Source organism: Macaca thibetana, chromosome 19, assembly GCF_024542745.1.
Source record: "Macaca thibetana thibetana isolate TM-01 chromosome 19, ASM2454274v1, whole genome shotgun sequence".
Taxonomy (NCBI): domain Eukaryota; kingdom Metazoa; phylum Chordata; class Mammalia; order Primates; family Cercopithecidae; genus Macaca; species Macaca thibetana.
In genome coordinates this window covers 43,996,996-44,016,486 of record NC_065596.1, presented here as the reverse complement: position 1 = coordinate 44,016,486, position 19,491 = coordinate 43,996,996, and the positions used below count along the sequence as shown (strand labels likewise).

The 19,491-nt window shown below is 42.8% G+C and overlaps 1 protein-coding gene across 1 annotated transcript in view; it reads left to right on the top strand.

Annotated features, from left to right (window-relative positions):
* The window catches only part of LOC126942104 (glycine cleavage system H protein, mitochondrial-like), a 290,077-nt gene that overhangs the window by 90,996 nt on the left and 179,590 nt on the right, over positions 1 to 19,491 (top strand). The window lies entirely within an intron of this gene.

Here is a 19,491-nt window from a genome sequence, read left to right as displayed (position 1 = left end):
GCTCAAGCAAGCCTCCCGCCTCACCCTGAGTCTATAAGCATGGTGACAAAAGAGACTAAAGAAGCATAGCAATGAAATGTATGAAATCTGATTGGATGATGGATTTTAAAACAGCTATAACGGACATGCTTTTGGACAAATGAGGAAATTTAAACAGTACTGTAAATTAGATGCTAACTTTTAAGTGATGGCAGAGTAGAACTTCTGTCAGTCTTGGGGAGCTGAGTGTACAGAAATGGTAGGTTGGTGCCTGCCAAGTGGGAGGGAATGTTAGGCTTTTATTTATTATTATTACTTTGAGGTTTTGTTTTTAAACAATTCTTTGTCTTTTCTGTTTTATTCTTCTCAGACTGCTTTCAGGAGCTACCAGAAAATAACACGCAAAGTTTGAGACTCTGGAAGATTTTACTTTACCTAAGTCACACTGATGTATTAAATTTATCATTTTAGCATTCCCTATAGATTTTGTCATTCCTTACAAATGATACCCTTTGTCTTGGAGAAGAATACTAAGTTAGAGCTGGTAGGTTTATAGTTTAGGAGAGTAGCACAAAAATATAATATTTAACAAATAGAAAAAATAATATATGAAATAAGAGGGTGCTTTCTCTTTTTGTGATCACTTATATTAAAATGTTTCCTTTCATAGACAGCTCCCTCAAAGGGAAATCCTTTTTATTTTGTTTTATTTTATTTTTGGATAACAATTATTCAAAGTCTATGTATGTGTGTATTTATTTAATTAATTAAAAAAATTTTTTTGAGGTGGAGTTTCGCTCTTTCACCCAGACTGGAGTGAAGTGGCCTGATCTTGGCTCAGTGCAACCTCCACCTCCCAGGTTCAAGAGATTCTCCTGCCTCAGTCCCCCAAGTAGCTGGGATTACAGGTGTCTGCCACGATGCCCGGCTAGTTTTTTGTATTTTTAGTAGAGACGGGGTTTCACCATGTTGGCCAGGCTGGTAGCCAACTCCTGACCTCAGGTGATCCACCCACCTCAACCTCCCAAAGTGCTGGGATTACAAGTGTGAGCCACTGTGCCTGGTCTATTTATTTATTTCTAAAAATTTATTTCAAAAGTTTTTTGGGGAACGGGTGGTTTTTGTTTACATGAATAAGTTCTTTAGTGGTGATTTCTGAGATTTTGGTGCACCCGTCACTGGAGCAGTGTACGCCGTACCCAATGTATAGTCTTTTATCCCTCACCCTCCTCCTGCCTTTTCCCCCAAGTCGCCAAAGCCCATTGTATCATCCTTATCCTTTTGCATCCTCATAGCTTAGCTTCCGTGTTAAACTTTTAGTTGGAGCTCTGAAAGGACTGTGCCCTATAGGAATAGGTGTACCAGTCAGCACTTGAATCAACCAAACTCTGAATCTAATCAACTTAATCCCTGTTTAGATTAAAACAATAGACCCCCACGTCTCACTGTCTGAAACGTTAATCCACTCTAGAAGCAGATATCTTTTGAGCATTAAATATGCATGTATTTTGCATATATTATGCATCATTAAATATGCAGACACAATAACTGTCTTCAATAAAAATTTAGCAGGCATTCCAGATTTCTTTTCACAAATCTACTTGTACTGATTAGATTTGTAAAATCTAATTGCATTCAACGGCCTCAAAACTCTGAAACCATCATTCTATGATTATTTTATCTAGTTGAGGAGATAACACACCCTCTTCTATAATAAGAGTTAATATTTACTGGGTGTTTACTTTGTGTAAGGCACAGTTCTAAGGCTAAAGTTCTTTTCATATATTATTTCTTTTGATCTTCACAGAAACCTTGTCATGCAAGTCCTAATATTATCTCTAGTTTACAGATGAAAATTTTAAAGCACAGATAATTTAAGCATCTTCTTGTTACTATTCATGGGCTAACAAGTGGCAAAATCAGGCTTTGAATCCAGCCAGCCTGACGCCAAAGTTTGTTTGTTTGTTTGTTTGTTTGTTTTTTGAGACGGAGTCTTGCTCTGTTGCCCAGGCTGGAGTGCAGTGACGTGATCTCAGCTCACTGCAATCTCCATCTCCTGGGTTCAAGTGATTCCTCTGCCTCAGCCTGACCAGTAGCTGGGACTACAGGCGCCCTTCACCACGCCTAGTTAATTTTTGTATTTTTAGTAGAGACAGGGTTTCACCATATTGGCCAGGATGGTCTCGAACCCCTGACCTCATGATCTGCCCGCCTTGGCCTCCCAAATTGCTGGGATTACAGGTGTGAGCCCTCGCACCCGGCTAAAGTTTGCGGTCTTTAACTGTAGTGGTGTAATTATTATCAGCCTCTCTTCTGAGCTTAAGACTTGTATATCTCATGTGCCTTAAATTACTACAGGTTTATAAAGTCATGGCATCCTGTTAAGCCACGTTGTTGTTCTGTCTTGTTCTTATTGATGTGTGTCATGGTCTTTCCATTTAGAATTGCCAGTTACCTCTACACTCATAATTCACACTCCTATTAATGCCATTTATAGAAAGTGGCAATATGTTTGTCATGGGTGGGGTAGAGAAGAATTGATGAGTAGGAAGCTCCTTAGAAAAATGTTGCCTGGTGTCCAGATGTGTGCTATGTGCATCAACATGTATTTAAAAAATAAACTAGTTTTCGCTTCTTGTTATGCTTTGAAGATGTTCTCCAAAGTTCATATGTTGAAAAGTTAATCCCTAATGCAACAGTGTTGGGAGACGGGGTCTAATCAAAGGTGATTAGGTCATAAGAGCTCTGCAGGCTTGACTGGATTAATGTCATTATCTCAGGATCTCGGAAGTGAGTTTGTTATAACAGCGAGTGTCTCTCTGTCTCTCTCTCTGTCTCTTTCTCTCTTTCCTTCCTTCTGTTCCTTCTGCCTTCTACCATGGGCAGAAGATGCAGCAAGAAGGCCCTCCCCATAAGGTAAGCCCCTTGACCTTGTACTTCCCAGCCTCCATAACTGTAAGGAGTAAGTTTCTTTTCATTATAAATTGTCCAGTCTGCGGTATTCATTATACTTTAGGATAAGATACTTTAGGATAAGATATGATAAGACGTTGTATGAGGATGGAAATAAGTATGAGAAGTATCAATTTAAGGCAAATCACATTGAAAGACAAAATTACAGCACATTTAGCTAAAGATCTAATTGACTTTTATTCATAATTCATGAATGGCAAATCCTTCATTCTATGAAATACAATGAGAGCTCCCACTGGCCAGTGGCAGAACAGTGAATTTTGTAAGGTGGGAAAAAGGAAACAGAAAAATAGGAAAAAAAGCTGATTGGTTCACGTCAGATTACTTCCGGTTACTTTTAAAATAAGGGTTAAAGCATAGGCGACTTCCTTCTTACACTGACTCAGGTAAGGTGGGATCTCCTATTGTCAGGAAAAACTGATCTGGGGATTTTTCTGCCATCTTAAAGTTTCAGTTGGATAATGTGACATTTAGCACGAGTGACTCTATTTTGGTTTGGTCTGGTCTGTTGGGTCTAGTATAGGAGCTCAGTCCAAAACACTGGCCTTCTACAACTTTTGCTTGACAATGTTATCAAATGATCTGTATGAGTTTCTTCCCTGTGAACCTTCCTATACGGAATATTGAAGAAAGATACAATATCTGATTTAACATTGAAATTCAAAAGCAATGCCCTGGGTGAGAGACTGAAGGGATTTGCAATAGAGGTGGCCTGGAATAACAAGGTTTCCTTCTGGACTGAGACCAACAAGATAAATGTTCTCCCTTGAAGAGATGGTGTCACAGTTTAGAATCCTGAAGCACAGCCTGAGACAGGGATTCTTGTTCAAGTCATTTATTGAAAGAGAGCTTCTAGAAATAGAGAAGTGAGAAAACTGAAATACAGCAAAGGGAGTTGAGCTGGAATGTGGTCTCAGCTGGATGTAGCTTAGTCTAATTCCAGGGAGAAGTACTGGAGGGTAAACTGCACCTCAGAGTGGCTCTTTGAGGTTAGGGGGTGGTCTTTTGTACCCCCATGTCACCAAGTCATTGACTGCATTCTGCCTTCTGGGTTTGTAACCGAGCCTGCATTATGACCATTGTGAGAGATTTGTTTTCCTTATTTTCCTGTCTTCCTCCATGCATGCTGGCTTTCACATAGTCATTTTGGCAGAGGGAGTCACCAGTAATTGGCTAACTTCATATCCTAACTCCTGGGGCTACCCTCAGGGTTAATGAACTTGTTCTTTCAAAGAACAGTGGTCCATGGGGCTGGGTATGGTGGTTCATGCCTGCAATCCCAGCACTCTGGGAGGCCAAAGCAGGAGGATCACTTGAGCCCAGGAGTTTGAGACCAGCCTGGTCAACATGGTGAGATCCTGTCTCTACAAAATGTTTTTAAAATTAGCTGGGTGCCAGGCACGGTGGCTCACGTCTGTAATCCCAGCACTTTGGGATGCCGAGGTGGATGGATCATAAGGTCAGGAAATCGAGACCAGCCTGGCCAACATGGTGAAACCCCGTCTCTACTAAAAATACAAAAAAATTAGCTGGGCGTGGTGGCACGTGCCTGCAATCCCAGCTACTCAGGAGACTGAGGCGGGAGAATTGGTTGAACTGGGACCTGGAAGACAGAGGTTGCAGTGACCCGAGATCATGCTACTGCACTCTAGCCTGGGCTACAGAGTGAGACTCTGTCTCAAAAAAAAAAAAAAAATTCACTGGGCATGGTGGTGCACGCCTCTAGTCCTAGCTATTTGGGAGGCAGAGGCGAGACGATCACTTGAACCCAAGAGTTCAAGAATACAGTGAGCTATGATCATGCCACTGCACTCCAGCCTGGACAACAAAACGAGATCCTGTCTCAAAAACAAACAAAAAAGAACCTGATTCTTAGGTCGCACAGACCTCCTTGATGGCATCCAGAAGTTTGACCAGGCCCAAAGTTGCAATCAGTTTTGATTATTAGGGGATCTCGCCTCCCACACTTCCTCATAAAAGCCCCGTTATGTTCACAGGCAGGTCAGATCTGAGAGACTTTGTCTCCTGCCCTCTCACTTTGGCCAAATGGGACAATCCTTTCTCTACTCCTGAGCGCTGAAGTGTCAGTGTTTGGCTGACTGCACGTTGGGAATGTGAACCTAAGTTTTGGGGTTCCACAACAAGTTGGGGGAAGGGAGAGGGAGCTTCACCTCTGAAGTGAAGTGAAGTGACTTCTGTTTGACCAAGGACAATTCTCCAGAGTAGGGGGAGCCAGCATCTCCCAACAGCATCTGAGGGATTAGTGCCCTGATGGGTAAGAAGATCTGGGAGGAAAGTTAATAGCATGCACTACAGCTGCAGGACACAGAGCTCAGGAAGGCGTGAGAAACAGTAAGGAGGACTTTCTTCCTTCTCCCCTTGAACAGAGTCCCAGGGACATGAAATATAAGGGATTTCTGGGCAAAATAGAGGGTAATTTGAGAGAAAGTCTCATGGGCAGGCCCCCAAATTCAGATTGAAAATAGAATTTCTGTAGAATTCTCTGGAATGTTTGGGCTTGGGGAAGTCAAAAGGAATGCAGTACATTGTATTTAGAAAATATCAGGACATAAGGATTTGCTCAAATTTCCTATGGATCTGAGAATACGTTTGAGGGGTTTTTATATCCATCATTGGCCCACAAAGAATAGCTTTGAGCTTTCATGCATACTCAAAACGAGACCCTTTAGGAACGAGGTTATATGCGTCAGAGGCATTTTCAGGCTCTAGCCGTCAAGGGCGAGAGGATGAATACAATTCTATTGGGTCTTCCTTTCCTGGGAACTGAATGAGAAACTGTGCCATCTTCCAGAGTAAAGGCATCAGCTAAGACAATCCACCAAGAGGCCATCAGCAGCTGAGGTTAGAGCAGACCTACCCTTTCTCTGGGTTTCCTGTAGTTATGTCCGTTGCATAGGTTGTAAAATTCAGCATCATGGAGAGAAGAGGGTGGATAAAGCTCAGATACGAAATTCTAATCTGGACAAGAAAACAATTAATGACATTCAATTTATTTTATTAACAAAAGACATGTACATGGTCTTTTTTAAAGAATAAAAAATCAACTTACTTAATTTCATAACATAACTAAGAGGTAGTTGGTATTATCCCCATTTTACAGACAAGGAATTAGCACGGATATGTGAGGAAATAACTTGCTAAGGGCACATTGCAGAAGATGACCTGGAACTGCACCCAGGCAGTGTGTCTCCAGAGCCTGGGCTGTTAACCAGAAAACTATATTGCCTGTTGTGACAAAATAAAAAATAAAGATTTGGTCTTTGTCTAGGTTCTTGGCACACAACTCCAAAATGCTTGGATTCTCCAGAGTAAGGAGTGTCTTTTGCATGCGAATGAGATAAATAGTGGCTGGGGGCCCCTAGGTAGCTTCAGGATGAGGGTTGGTCACTGGAAAGACCAAGACATGATTAGAGGGTTGGAATTTTTAGCTCCACCCCGACCTCCAGGGAGGCAAGTGGGACTGTAGATTGAGCTAATCACTCAGATCAATGATTTAATCAATTATGCCTAAGGAATAAAACCTGTCAGTGAGTTTCCAGGTGAGCTAATACTTTAAAGTGCTGGGAGCATGGCACACTCAGGGCCTGAGAGTTCTGCACCATCCACTCCCGCCTCCCCATTTCTTGCTCTATACATCTCTTTCATTTGGCTGTCCTAAGTCGTATCCTTTATAATAAACCAACAAATCTAAGTAGTGTTTTCTGAGTTCCGCAACCATTTTAGCAAATTATTCAACCTTTGGAGAGGGTTGTGGGAACTCCCCAACTTATAGCCAGTTGGTCAGAAGTGCAGGTGGCAGTTGAGACCTTGTGACTGGCACCTGAAGTGGCGGCAATCATATGGGTCTGAGCCCTTTAACTTGTGAGGCCTGATGCTGCTACTGTTGTCTGCTGGTCAGTTCAGGTTCTTGACTTCACCGCACAAAAGAATTTGAGAGCCGGGTGCAGAGTAAAAGTAGGCAAAGGAGTTTACTGCAGAGCGAAAGTGCACTCTGAAAGCTGGGTCAGAGTTGGCAGCTTGAGAATGAGACAGCCCAGACTGGCGACTGGCGCTGGGAAACTCCCTTTGTGGGAGTCTGCCATGATTATTCACGAGGACGTGGAAAGGGGTATTGTTGTTAAGCATGCTGTGGGTGGTCTCCTAGATGCGCATGTGCTATTGCTGTACATATGAGTACATACATCACATGTCTTACGGGTATTTTATTTTATTGATTTTTAGAATGTTTTCTAAATTTCAATAGTTTTGGGGGTACACATGGTTTTTGGTTACATAGATGAAATCTTTAGTGGTGAATTCTGAGATTTTAGTGCGCCCATCACTCAAGCAGTGTACACTGTACTCAATATATAGTCTTTGCAGTCTTTTTTTTTTTTTTTGAGACGGAGTCTTGCTCCTTTGCCCAGGCTGAAGTGCAGTGGCGCGATCTCAGCTTACTGTGACCTCTGCCTCACAGTAAGTGATTCTCCTGCCTCAGTCTCCCGAGTAGCTAGGACTACAGGCGCCCACCACCACGCCCGGCTAATTTTTGTTTTTGTTTTTTTTTTAAGTATAGATTGGGTTTCACATGTTAGCTAAGCTGGTCTCGAACTGCTGACCTCAGGTGACCTGACTGCCTCGGCCTCCCAGTGCTGGGATTGCAGGCGTGAACCACCCCCACAACAGCCCTATACGTAGTCTTTTATGCCTCACCCCTCTCCCACCTTCCCCATCCCCTGAGATCCCAAAGTCCATTGTATCACTATGTATGCCTTAGCTATGTACCCCATAGCTTAGCTCCTGCTTATAAGCGAGAACTTGCAATATTTGGTTTTCCGTTCCTGAGTTATTTCACTTAGAATAATGGCCTCCAGCTCTATCCAAGTTGCTGCAAAAAACATGATTTCGTTCCTTTTTATGGCTGAGTAGCATTCGATGGTGCATATCTACCACATTATCTTTATTCACTCGTTGGTCAACGGACGCATAGGTTGGTTCCGTATCTTTGCAATTTCAAATTGTACTGTTGTAAACATGCATTCCACATCTCTCTCTTTTTTTTTTTTGAGACGGAGTCCCGCTCTGTCGCCCAGGCTGGAGTGCAGTGGCCGGATCTCAGCTCACTGCAAGCTCCACCTCCCGGGTTTACGCCATTCTCCTGGCTCAGCCTCCCGAGTAGCTGGGACTACAGGCGCCTGCCACCTCGCCCGGTTAGTTTTTTGTATTTTTTAGTAGAGACGGGGTTTCATCGTGTTAGCCAGGATGGTCTCGATCTCCTGATCCACCCGTGTCGGCCTCCCAAAGTGCTGGGATTACAGGCTTTAGCCACCGCGCCCGGCCCTTTTTTTTTTTTTTTTTTTTTTTGAGGGAAGTCTTACTCTGTCGCGAAGGCTGGAGTGCAGAGTGGCGTGATCTCTGCTCACCGCAAATTTCCGCCTCTAGGTTCAAGCGATTCTCCTACCTCAGCCTCCTGAATAGCTGGGATTACAGGTGCACGCCGACACACTCAACTGATTTTTGCATTTTTGGTAGAGAAAAGGTTTCGCCCTGCTGGCCAGGCTGGTCAAAATGTCGCTGATGCATCCTCTTCCACCGCTAGAGGGCAGCATCCTGAGAATCCGTTTCCAAAGGACTGGAATTGCGCTTTTAGAGGTCACAGACCCTATTGGTAAACAAATAAATGCTATGGACTCCTAATTTTTAGGGCATTTTCTTATGTTTACGGGTTCTTCTATATTCAGAATTTTAAAATATCATTCTCACCAGGAATTGGAACTTACTGAGAAAGAAGGGAGTGAAAGAATTTCTGAGCCAGTGGGAAGCCTGGCCATGTAGTGCAGTGTAATGAAAACTAGGATTCCAGGGGCAAATAAGGGTAAGTGCTGCTCCTGAAGCGGGGAGTAATTAAAAGAGGACAATCGCTACCTTAGGTGGAAGGTTGGTGAGTTTAGCCCATGCGATAATATGTGTGCTTTTCTTTTGCGGTTAGGGGTTGAGCAGCAAAATGCTTCAAACTTCAATTTAAGAAGAAAAAGGTGAGAACACTTGGGACATTATTTTCCTTGGTAACTAATTCTGTTTTCCTAACCCCAATTTGATTTTTTTGGTTATGTAGTGTTTGGCTTCCCCTAGGGGCTTCTCAAGACATATGGGGCCAGTTTTCACTAGATTCCCACTGTGACATTATGTTGTCCATGTAATAGTTCAACAATCAGACTCAGATTTGCCTAACATGAAACTTCATTGCTGTATCTCACATTAAATTCTGATTCTTCCCAAATATAACCTGCCTTCTTCTCAAGATAACATATACTTGGCCCTTTCTGGAAATGAAAATGTTCTTTCCAGACAATTCTTGATTTTAAAAAATCCATAAAAGACTGGGTGTGGTGGTTCAGGCCTGTAATCCCAGCACTTTGGGAGGCTGAGACCCCAAAAGAGAAACACACATATTATCTCATGGGCTAAACTCACCAACCTTTCACCTAAGGTAGTGATTGACCTCTTGTAATTGACCCCCGCTTTAGTAACAGCATTTACTCTCATTTCCCCCCTGGGGTCCCAGTTTTCATTACACTGCAGTGCATGGCCAGGCTTCCTACTGACTCAGAAATTCTTTCACTCCCTTCTTTTTCAGTAAGTTCCAATTCCTGCTGAGAATGATATTTCAAAATTCTGAATATAGAAGAACCTGTAAACATGAGAAAATACTCTAAAAATTAGGAGTCCATGGCATTTATTTGTTTACCAGTAGGGCCTGTGACCTCTAAAAACTCAATTCCAGCCCTTTGGAAACGGATTCTGAGGATGCTTCCCTCTAGCGGTGGGAGAGGATGCATCAGCGACATTTTCAGGCTCCATCCATTTCCAGCTTTGGGAAAGAAACTGTGTTCCATATTTAATAGGACAGACTTTCTGTCCAGTGATGCCTCTGTAAGGCATAAAGTTGTCTTATAATTATTTCTTACTTAGACTATGTCTCTGTCAATTCAAGTTGTTACAACGTCATACCACAGACTCAATGTCTTATAAACAACAGAAATTTATTTCTCACAGTTCTGGAGGCTGGAGGTCTGAGATCTAGATGCCAGCATGGCTGGGTTCTGCTGAAAGGTCTCTTCCAAGTTGCGGGCTGCTGATTCCTTGTAGTATCCTCACATGGTAGAGAGAGGGCGAGAGAGCTCCCTGGGGTACATTTTAGAAGGGCACTAATCCCTTTCATGAGGGCCCCATTCTCATGAGATAATCACCACCCTAAGACCCTACCACTTAATGCCATGACGTTGTGTGGGGGTGGGGTTGTGATTTCAACATAAATTTGGGGGGACACAAGCATTCTGTTTATTGCACAGCATTGCCATACCTTAGATATTCATCTTTTGAGCTGAGGCATTAAATGAGGGAGTGAATGAAGCTGAGCTTTTATTACAATAATTAAATGGGCACCTGGGAAGTCCAATCAAGCTGTAAGTGCCCACTTCTTTTACCTGAAAAGCCAGTCCTGATTTCCTAATTTAACCCTGCTCAGATGACCAAGAGATACATGGGTCTTTATTGACCCCAAAGCATCTAGCACAGTCGATGTGTCTGTAGAAATTAGGAGAAAATTTTTCCAAATACTTCCTGAATGTCTTCTGACGTCCACATCCTAGTCCTAGTCCCATAAATACTATTTGCTTGAGAAAATCCATGTGATAATCTTGAGGCAAGACAGGTAGTCAAGGAAGTGACCATGTTCTTGGGATGCAGCAACCTTGGTGGCCATACAATCAACACAGTAAGCCTCAGTATTCACGTTGTAATAGAGCTCATTCAAGCAAAGCTCTCTTCAGTAGAGGATTTCCTTCCTAGAGAGAATGTGCATTTTTATTTTGCCTGTCCTCAAGCAGACCTGTTGATCATTACAATAGTAAAAAACACATCTCTGGGTGGAGATGTAAGATGCTAATGAGACACGTGATGTATGAACAAACATGTACAGCTACTGTGCATGTGCACCCAGAGGACCACCCAGAACATGCTTATTAGTAACATCTTTTCCCACCTCCTTATGCATAATCATGTAAGCCTCCCAGAAACGAGGTTTCTCCAGCAGTACCCAACGCTGTCTCATCCTCATGAATAGCCCCCTCTGATCTCTCTCTCTCTTAGGGTGTACTGTCTATTCTGCACTTAACTTTCAAAGTATTCTTTTCTTTTGCAATAAATTACTCTATGCTGCATCTCTTTTGCTGTGCGTCTCTTGTTTAAATTCTTTTTTCTTAAATCAACTTTTATTTTAAGTTCCGGGGTGCATGTGCAGGAAGTGCAGGTTTGTTACATAGGTAAATGTGTGCCATGGCGGTTTGCTGCACAGATCATCCCATTGCCTAGGTATTAAGCCCAGCATTCATTAGCTATTCTTCCTGATGCTCTCCCTTCCCCTGCCCCCCTGACAGGTTCCAGTGTGTGCTGTTCCTTCCCCTGTGTCCATGTGTTCTCATCATTTACCTCCCACTTATAACTGATAACATGCAGTGTTTGGTTTTCTGTTCCTGCATTACTTTGCTGAGGGTAACGGCTTCCACCTCCATGCCTGTCCCTGCAAAGGACATGATCTCACTCCTTTTTATGGTGGCATAGTATTCCATGGTGTATATGTACCACATTTTCTTTATCCAGTCTATCATTGATGGGCATTTGGGTTGATTCCATGCCTTTGCTATTGTGAATAGTGTTGCAGTGAACATAAGTGTGCACGTATCTTTATGATAAGAATAATTTATATTCTTTTGGGTATATACCCAGCAATGGGATTGCTGGGTCAAATGGTATTTCTGGTTCTAAATCTTTGTGGAATTGCCACACTGTCTTCCACAATGGTTGAACTAATTTACACTCCCACCAACAGCATAAAAGCATTCCTTTTTTTTTTTCTGCATCTTGTTTAAATTCTTTTAAACTAAGAAGACAAGAACTGAGTAATCACAACAGCCGTCAACAATCTCTGTGTGTAGACAATCGACAATTTGCTGTTCTTCAGCTCCTCTGGAGCCTGAAGTTGTCAGATGAACCCTCATGGGTCAGTTGTAAGGTTAGGCAGAGCCTGGGCCAGTGTTTTGAGGCTGTATGTGTAGTGTGGTAGGTTGTGCAATATATAAACTGCCTCACTAGGAAGGGACACAGACTTATCATCAGTAACATAACATTGTATACTTTCGAAACATGCTAATAGGCTGGGCCCATTGGCTCACACCTGTCATCCCACCACTTTGGGAGTGCCTCAGCCACCGTGCCCACCTATGACAATTTCCTATCACATGAAAATAAATTTTCTTCAGGAAGAGTTCTTTTTCAGTTGCTACAACGATGTATGATGTTTAATTTAAAAGATATTGCTCTTTCTCCTCTTTTCCAGCAATTCTGTGCCATCCCATTTCTTTGTCTCAATCTTAACAGTTGCCTCGAGAGTGGGGTTTTTACCTTCTAAGGGTACATATTTTTTGGGTTCTGCTTTTACAAGTTCCTTTGTGTATTCTCAGATGTTCCCTGCTGCAAATATCATTGCATCCTTGTCATGCTGCTGTCTGCTGTGAGTCCCAACACTGATTCTGCGGGTTCCAAGTATGGTTGTTATTTGATGTTGTGGCGGGGCAGGGGGTGGGGGAGGGAATTTCTCATTCCTGCAGCCTTCTCATGCTTCTATTCAGTTCTTAAGGATCAGACTTTCGAAGGGCTCGGTCTTGGGTTCTCCATGTGTCCACATCTGTGTTAGTTTCCTTTAGGCCGTATCGAATCTGCACGTGTATAAGATATATGCTGAAAATGCCTCGTTTAACTCTACCGTAGACCTCAACCTTTTCTACTGGAGCTCCAGATATATTAACGTGTAATTTCTGCCTTAACATCACTACTCACATTTCTTCGAGGCACCTGTCACTATTAATCCAAATCAGGTTCTCCTCCATTTTTCCCTGTACCAATTTCTGGAAACCCTCTCCACTTAGTTGTTCGTGGATGGGAATAATCTTTGACATTCTCTCCCTCACATTGAATAAATATAAATCCTGGTCTCTCTCTTTCTTGTTTTCTCTTTTTTACCATGTAAATGAGTAGCTGGGACTACAGACATGTGACACCACGCCCGGTGAAATTTTTGTATTTTTTGGTAGATACAGGATTTCACCATACTGGCCAGGTTAGTCTCGAACTCCTGGCCTCAAGTGATCCACCCACCTTGGCCTTCCAAAGTGCTGGGATTACAGAAGTGAGCCACCGTGCCTGGCCTCTTTTAGTTATTTTTAAATGTACAGTTATTGACTATAGCCACCTTGTTGTGCTATCAAACACTAGGCATTATTCATTCATTCTATTTTTTGTACCCATTAACCATCTGCATCTCTCATCCTCAGCCCTCTACTGTCCTTCCCAGCCTCTGGTGACCATCCTTCTACTCACCATTTTCATGAGTTCAATTGTTTTGGAGTTTTAGATTTCACAAACAAGTGACAGCATGTGATGGTTGTCTTTCGGTGCCTGGTTTATTTCACTTAGTGTAATGATCTTCGCTTCCATTTATGTTGTTACAAATTGCAGGATCTCATTCTTTTTTATGGCTGAATAGTACTCCCTTGTGTGTAAGTACCACGTTTTCTTTATCCGTTCATCTGTTGCTGGACACTCAGGTTGCTTCCAAATCTTGGCTAATGTGAACAGTGCTGCAGCAGACATGGGAGTGCAGATATCTCTTCAACATGCTGATTTCCTTTCTTTTGGATATACGCCCCGCAGTGGGATTGCTGGATTTCCATTTTTAGTTTTTTGAGGAATCACCAAACTGTTCTCCATAGTGGTTGTACTAATTTACATGTATTCTTTAATGAAATTTTACTTTACTGTGGTAAAAATGCTTTACATGACATCTACCCTCTTAACACATTTTTATGTTTGCAGTACAGTGTTGTTAACTATTGGCACAGTGTTGTACAGACAATTTCTAGAACTCATTCATCTTGTGTAAGTGAAACTTTATGCCCACTGGTTAACAATTTCCCATTTACCCCTCCTCCCTACCCCCTGGTAACCACCATTTTACTCTCTGCTTCTCTAATTTTGACTATTTCAATCACCTCATATGAATGGAATCCTGCAGTATGTGTCCTTCTGTGACTGGCTTATTTGCTTAGCATAATGTCTTTAAGGTTCATCCATGTGGTTGCATATTGCAGGATCCCCTGCTTTCTACAGGCTGAATAATTTTTCATTGTTTGTATACACCACATATTCTTTATTGAATCATCTGTCTATAGTCATTTCAGTTATTTCCATATTTTGGCCATTGTGAATAGTGCTGCAATGAACAATGGGATGCTAATATCTTTTTGAAAACCCGATTTCAACTTCTTTGGCTATATACCCAGGAGTGGGATTCCTGGGTCACATGGTAGTTCTATTTGTAATTCTTTGCGAAAGTTCCGTACTGTTTTCTGTAGTGGCTGCACCATTTTGCATTCCTACCCACAGTGCACAAGGCCTCCAGTTTCTTCACATCATTGCCCACACTTGTTATCTTTTGTTCTTTTGAAAATAGCCATGCTAACAGATGTGAGGTCATATGCCACTGTGGTTTTGATTTGCATTTCCCTGGTGATTCAGCATCTTTAAAAAAAATGTATCGATTCACTTGATGCTCACAACAACTTTATGAGGTAGATACAATAACTATCCGTATTTTTCAAAAAAGGAAACTGAGGCATAGAGAGTTTAAGAAGCTTCCACAAGGTCACAGAGCTAAGAATGAAGAGAGCAGAGGTTTGAACCAGTCTTGCTCCGGAAACTGAACTATTTTTGTTTGTTTTGATTCAGCATCTTTTCATGGTTATGATTGTGGTAATAGATAGACACATATGTAATGTCAAAACCTCTTGGGGAGCCAGACATAGTGGCTCACTCCTATAATACCAGCACTTTCAAGGGCCGAGGTAGGAGGATTGCTTGAGCCCAGAAGGTTGAGTCTGCAGTGAGGTATGATCATGCCAGTGCATTCCAGCCTGGGCAGCATAGCAAGACTCTGTCTCTACAAAGATAAAAAAAAATTAGCTGGGCATGGTGACATGTGCCTGTAGTACCAGCTATTAAGGAGGCTGAGGCAGGAGGATCAATTTAGCCCTGGGGTTCGAGGCTTCAGTGAGCTGTGATCACACTGCTGCAAGCCAGCCTGGGTGACAGAGGAAGAGCTTATCTCTAAAACACAAAACAAACAAACAACAACTAAAAACACAAAAAACACACAAGCAAAACTTTCTGAGGAAAATCATGGAAGAACACTCTGAGGGCCTAAAGATGACAAAAGCAACCGTTCTTTTTGTATGAAGTGTCTGGGAGTTTGTGGAAACTCAGGGACCACAGGAACTTGGAGGATGATTAGGTCTACATGTTTTGTTTTTTTCTGTATGTCTCCAGAGGACCTCAGGCTAGAGAGGTCTGGAAGGGTCTAAGCCCAGTCTCCTGGAACACACTTCGTGATCCCTGAAAGCTTTTGGGTGCACACTGAGTGGTCCTGAGTGGAGGGAGGGGAGATAGACCTCCAGAAAGCCATGCATCAGTGTTCAAGGCGTGTCTGCCTGATCGTCTGACACTTAACTCCTGAGTTCAGGAGCCCCTGTAGGAACAACTTCATCCCTAACTCATCAGTATCAAGTTCCTTTTGCCAATAGTATCATTTCCTGGTCCTCTCAGCTCCTTACACCAGTCATATGGGAATGTCTGGCGTACGTAGAGGTATATGACAGTAAGGGGCCAATAAATACGTGTTGAATGAACAAACAACTCAAAAGAGACTCACATGCCCAAAGCCATATTTCTTCCTTCCATAGCCCAACGCCCTTCCATCTTCTGCATAATATCCTGAGATGCTTTGACTCTGTCTCTCTTTCAGGGGCAACCATTGACATTTTAACCACCTGCATGCTTCCAAAGTCACACTCTCTACACCCCACCCAGGATGAATTTCCATTAGCAAGAGCCAAGTCCTGGCTAATACTAGGAAGATATTACTATCATTAGCTTAAGTGTGGGGATTGGGAGATACCCTGGTACCTTCTGGGAGATGCTGTGATTATGCACATTATAAAAGAGTGTAATGAGGTGGATATTTTTATTGCGAGATTCTCTGCCCCTCACAATATATCCACTGAAGTCAGGAAAGTATCTCCCTTCACCTGCACCATTTTCACAGACTGTGGTAAAAGGCAGTGGGCAAACCTTTAGGTGGACTTACCATTCACAAACACCTGGGGAAGAAGATATATTGTTTGTGAGCTCAGAACATTCAGACCTCCACCTTCCCTTTCCACAAATGCCTTTCCTCTTTCATCGCCTGTAAAATTTCTATTCTCCCTCAAAGCAAAATAACTCAAATATCTCCTTCTCCAGGAAACCTGGCCAAGCCTTGGCTGCAGTAAATCATCCTCCATTGTCCCACTTCTTTGCTTCCAGAGCTTCTCATCCCTGGTCTACCCTGATGACAGTGAACCTGTAGTTTTCCCTCAACATTCCTGACTGTCCATGAGAGGAGGAGATGTGTTGGATTCACCTCCGAATCTCTACTTGCACACCACACACTATAGCGCTTAAAGAGTTGTGTTCAGTGTTTTCCTAAGGGTCAAGACCTCTGCCATACACGGGAGACATGTCTTCCACCCTCAGGGATGAAGGACTCCAGTGGGGAATGTGTCTGTGGTCTGTGTTTTCTCAACGAGAAAGATACAGTGACCAATAAGGTTCAGAGTTTTGATGTTTCAGCTCTTTCTGCAAGAATGAGCACGTTTTATTGAGAAGACAAGGAGAGCACCAGAACCACAGGTAAGCCTTTGTGGTTGGGGCTTGTGTGCAGCAAAGGGCATGGTAGGATATGGTATCCAATTGTCCTACCGAGAACAGATCAGAGTTGGACTCAGTTCCTCCACAGCAGCCCCACCCCAGCCACTGAGGTCCATGCCCCTCACCCCTTAGGGCCCACATACCTGGTACTGATTGTCCAGCACCAAAACTCACAGCTCAAATGACTTCCCTGTCACAAAGGAGCCAGAGAAAGCAACGTTTTTCTCATTCCATAACCCTTTCTGGATGCTATTCATCACTACCACATTGCTTGTGTACACTAGGAAGTGGAATGTGCTGGTGGCGTCTTCTTTGGGATATTCATAGAAATCCACCTGGAATTCTGGATTCTTTCTGCAGAGACAGGAAAACGACTTTCTCCATAAAGCCATAACTATAGGAAATGTAACCTCCTGAGAACAAACATGGTCCTTCTCACTCTCTCTGTCTCAAATATCTACCTACTTTTCTCAGTTTGCACCCACCCCAACACACAGGCACACACGTGTGGAAAGGAAATCCTGCCTGGTGTATTTCTCAGGCTCTTACATCAGCCACTTCTGTTCATTTTGGTGACTGGAGAAGTCTGAGTTGCCTCTATGGTGGGTCCCAAGGCATGCTAATACTTCCCCCTTTCCCTCCACCTTCCATTACACACAAGCTGTGGTCTACTCCCATAGAGGGGGACATAAAATTTGTCGTGATCTTCATCATATGACCCACAGTCAGGGAAACAGAGAGTCAGCAGGGGTGGAGATATGGGAGAGATGGATGCATCATTAGGTGAAACCAAGGCTTTGCTTCCTGCATTGATGCCCGGGTAGAATCAGGACACAGAGCATGGTTTCCTCTTTCAGCGAAGAGACACAGGCATGCCCCTGACAAGGAGATATTAATCTGAATCCAGACACACACACTCAGGGGCAGAGACACACACTGTATACACAACTAATTCCAAACTTAGATAAAAATACATAAAAACAGAAAATTATGCAAATCCAGCTATTCTCATGGACAAACATATACACATTCTCTTTTGCACTGTAGGCCAGTGTGTGGTAACCAAATCTAGGTTCAGTTGCTCGCATTCAAAAGCCAAAGTCAAGAGATGAGACTTGGTGGGAGGAGAAGCAGGTTTATTGGGAACCAGCAACCTAAGGAGGTGGTAAGCTAGGGTTGCAAAGACCATCTCAAGTTTCTCAGGTGGGCTGGAGGGTTCCTATGGGAGGGTGATATGAGGAAACGATGCTCAGGGGTTGGGATCAAGAGGTGACTGAGGATTGCAGACATATGGGTGCACGCGAGGCTCTGAGAAGATTGGGAACTTCTTTGTCCTTAGTCAAGTCACAATGCTCCTATAAATCTTTAGGAAAACATAGTTGTTTCCACATCTCCCCTTTCCTTGCACAGTTCACTTAAAAACTACATGGTTGCTTTTATGTTTTATCTCAGTGCTTTACAATTATCTTAACTTACATGCAGGAATGGGTAAAAGTCTCTTAAACAAAAGTGGAGTTTGTTTTGGTGGTTCCTCTGCTGTTTCACTGTTACATGTGTTCAGTGATTCGTGTCCAGATGACCTCCTCACTCAGAGGGAGATGTAGGATTTGCCTTGATCTTTATCAAATGACTCAGGGAAACAATCAGTGAGCCTTGGAGAAAAAGGTTTCAGACAGGGATATTAGCTACTGATAAGGACCATTATGAGGAAGTGTCAATAGAAGTTTTAAGGAGCAACAAGGAGGCCACTGCATGTAGAGTAGAGGGGGAAAGAGGTGTGAGATGAAATTGAACAGAACATAGAAAAATAGATCACAGAGAAACTTATGGACCATTGTAAGGACTTTGACTCTAAGTGAAAGATGGGAGCCATGGACAGAGGACAGATATGATCATGCTTATATTTTAAAAGGATCCCCCTTGCTGCTGTGTACGGAATGGACTAAGGATAGGCATGGACAGAAGAAGAAAGACTATTTGTAAGGCTATGACAGTAATCCTCCAGTGAAAATGGTAACTCAGATCAGATTGGTGGAAGTAGAGCTGGTAGAATTGGCTAGAATATTTATATGTTTTACGGGAAGAGCAAACTGTATTTCCTGGTGAATTAGATGTGGGAGGTCATGAAAAGAGAAGAATCAAGAATGACCAGGGATTTTGGCCCAAGACACTGAGCTGGTGAGGAAGTCATAAATTAAGATTGGCAAACTGTGGATGGAGCATGTTTAAAGGGGAAGAATATCAGGAGCTCAGTTTTGGGAATCTTGAGTTTGAGATGCCTGTTGTAGGTCCAAGTGCAGGGAGTTGAACACATGAGTTTAGAGTTCGGTACAGAGGTCTGGATTGGGGATATAAATTTGGAGCTTGTAACAGATAGATAACATTTAAAACGTGAGAGGCTGAGATCACTAAGGGAGTAAGTACAGCTGAAAAACAGAAGGGAAGCAGCATTGGGTCAACCCAAGATAAAGAAGTCAAGAGGAAAGGAGGAAGCAGTAAAGGACATCGAGATGGAGCAAACAGCGAGATGAGAAGAAACCATGAGAGTTCCGTGTCCTGGTGGCTAAGTGAAGAAAGTTTATCAAGCAGGAAGAAATAATCAACTGGCAGGTTAAGTAAGATGAGACCTGATAACTGACCATTGTGTTTAGCAATATGCAGGCCATTAATGACTTTTAC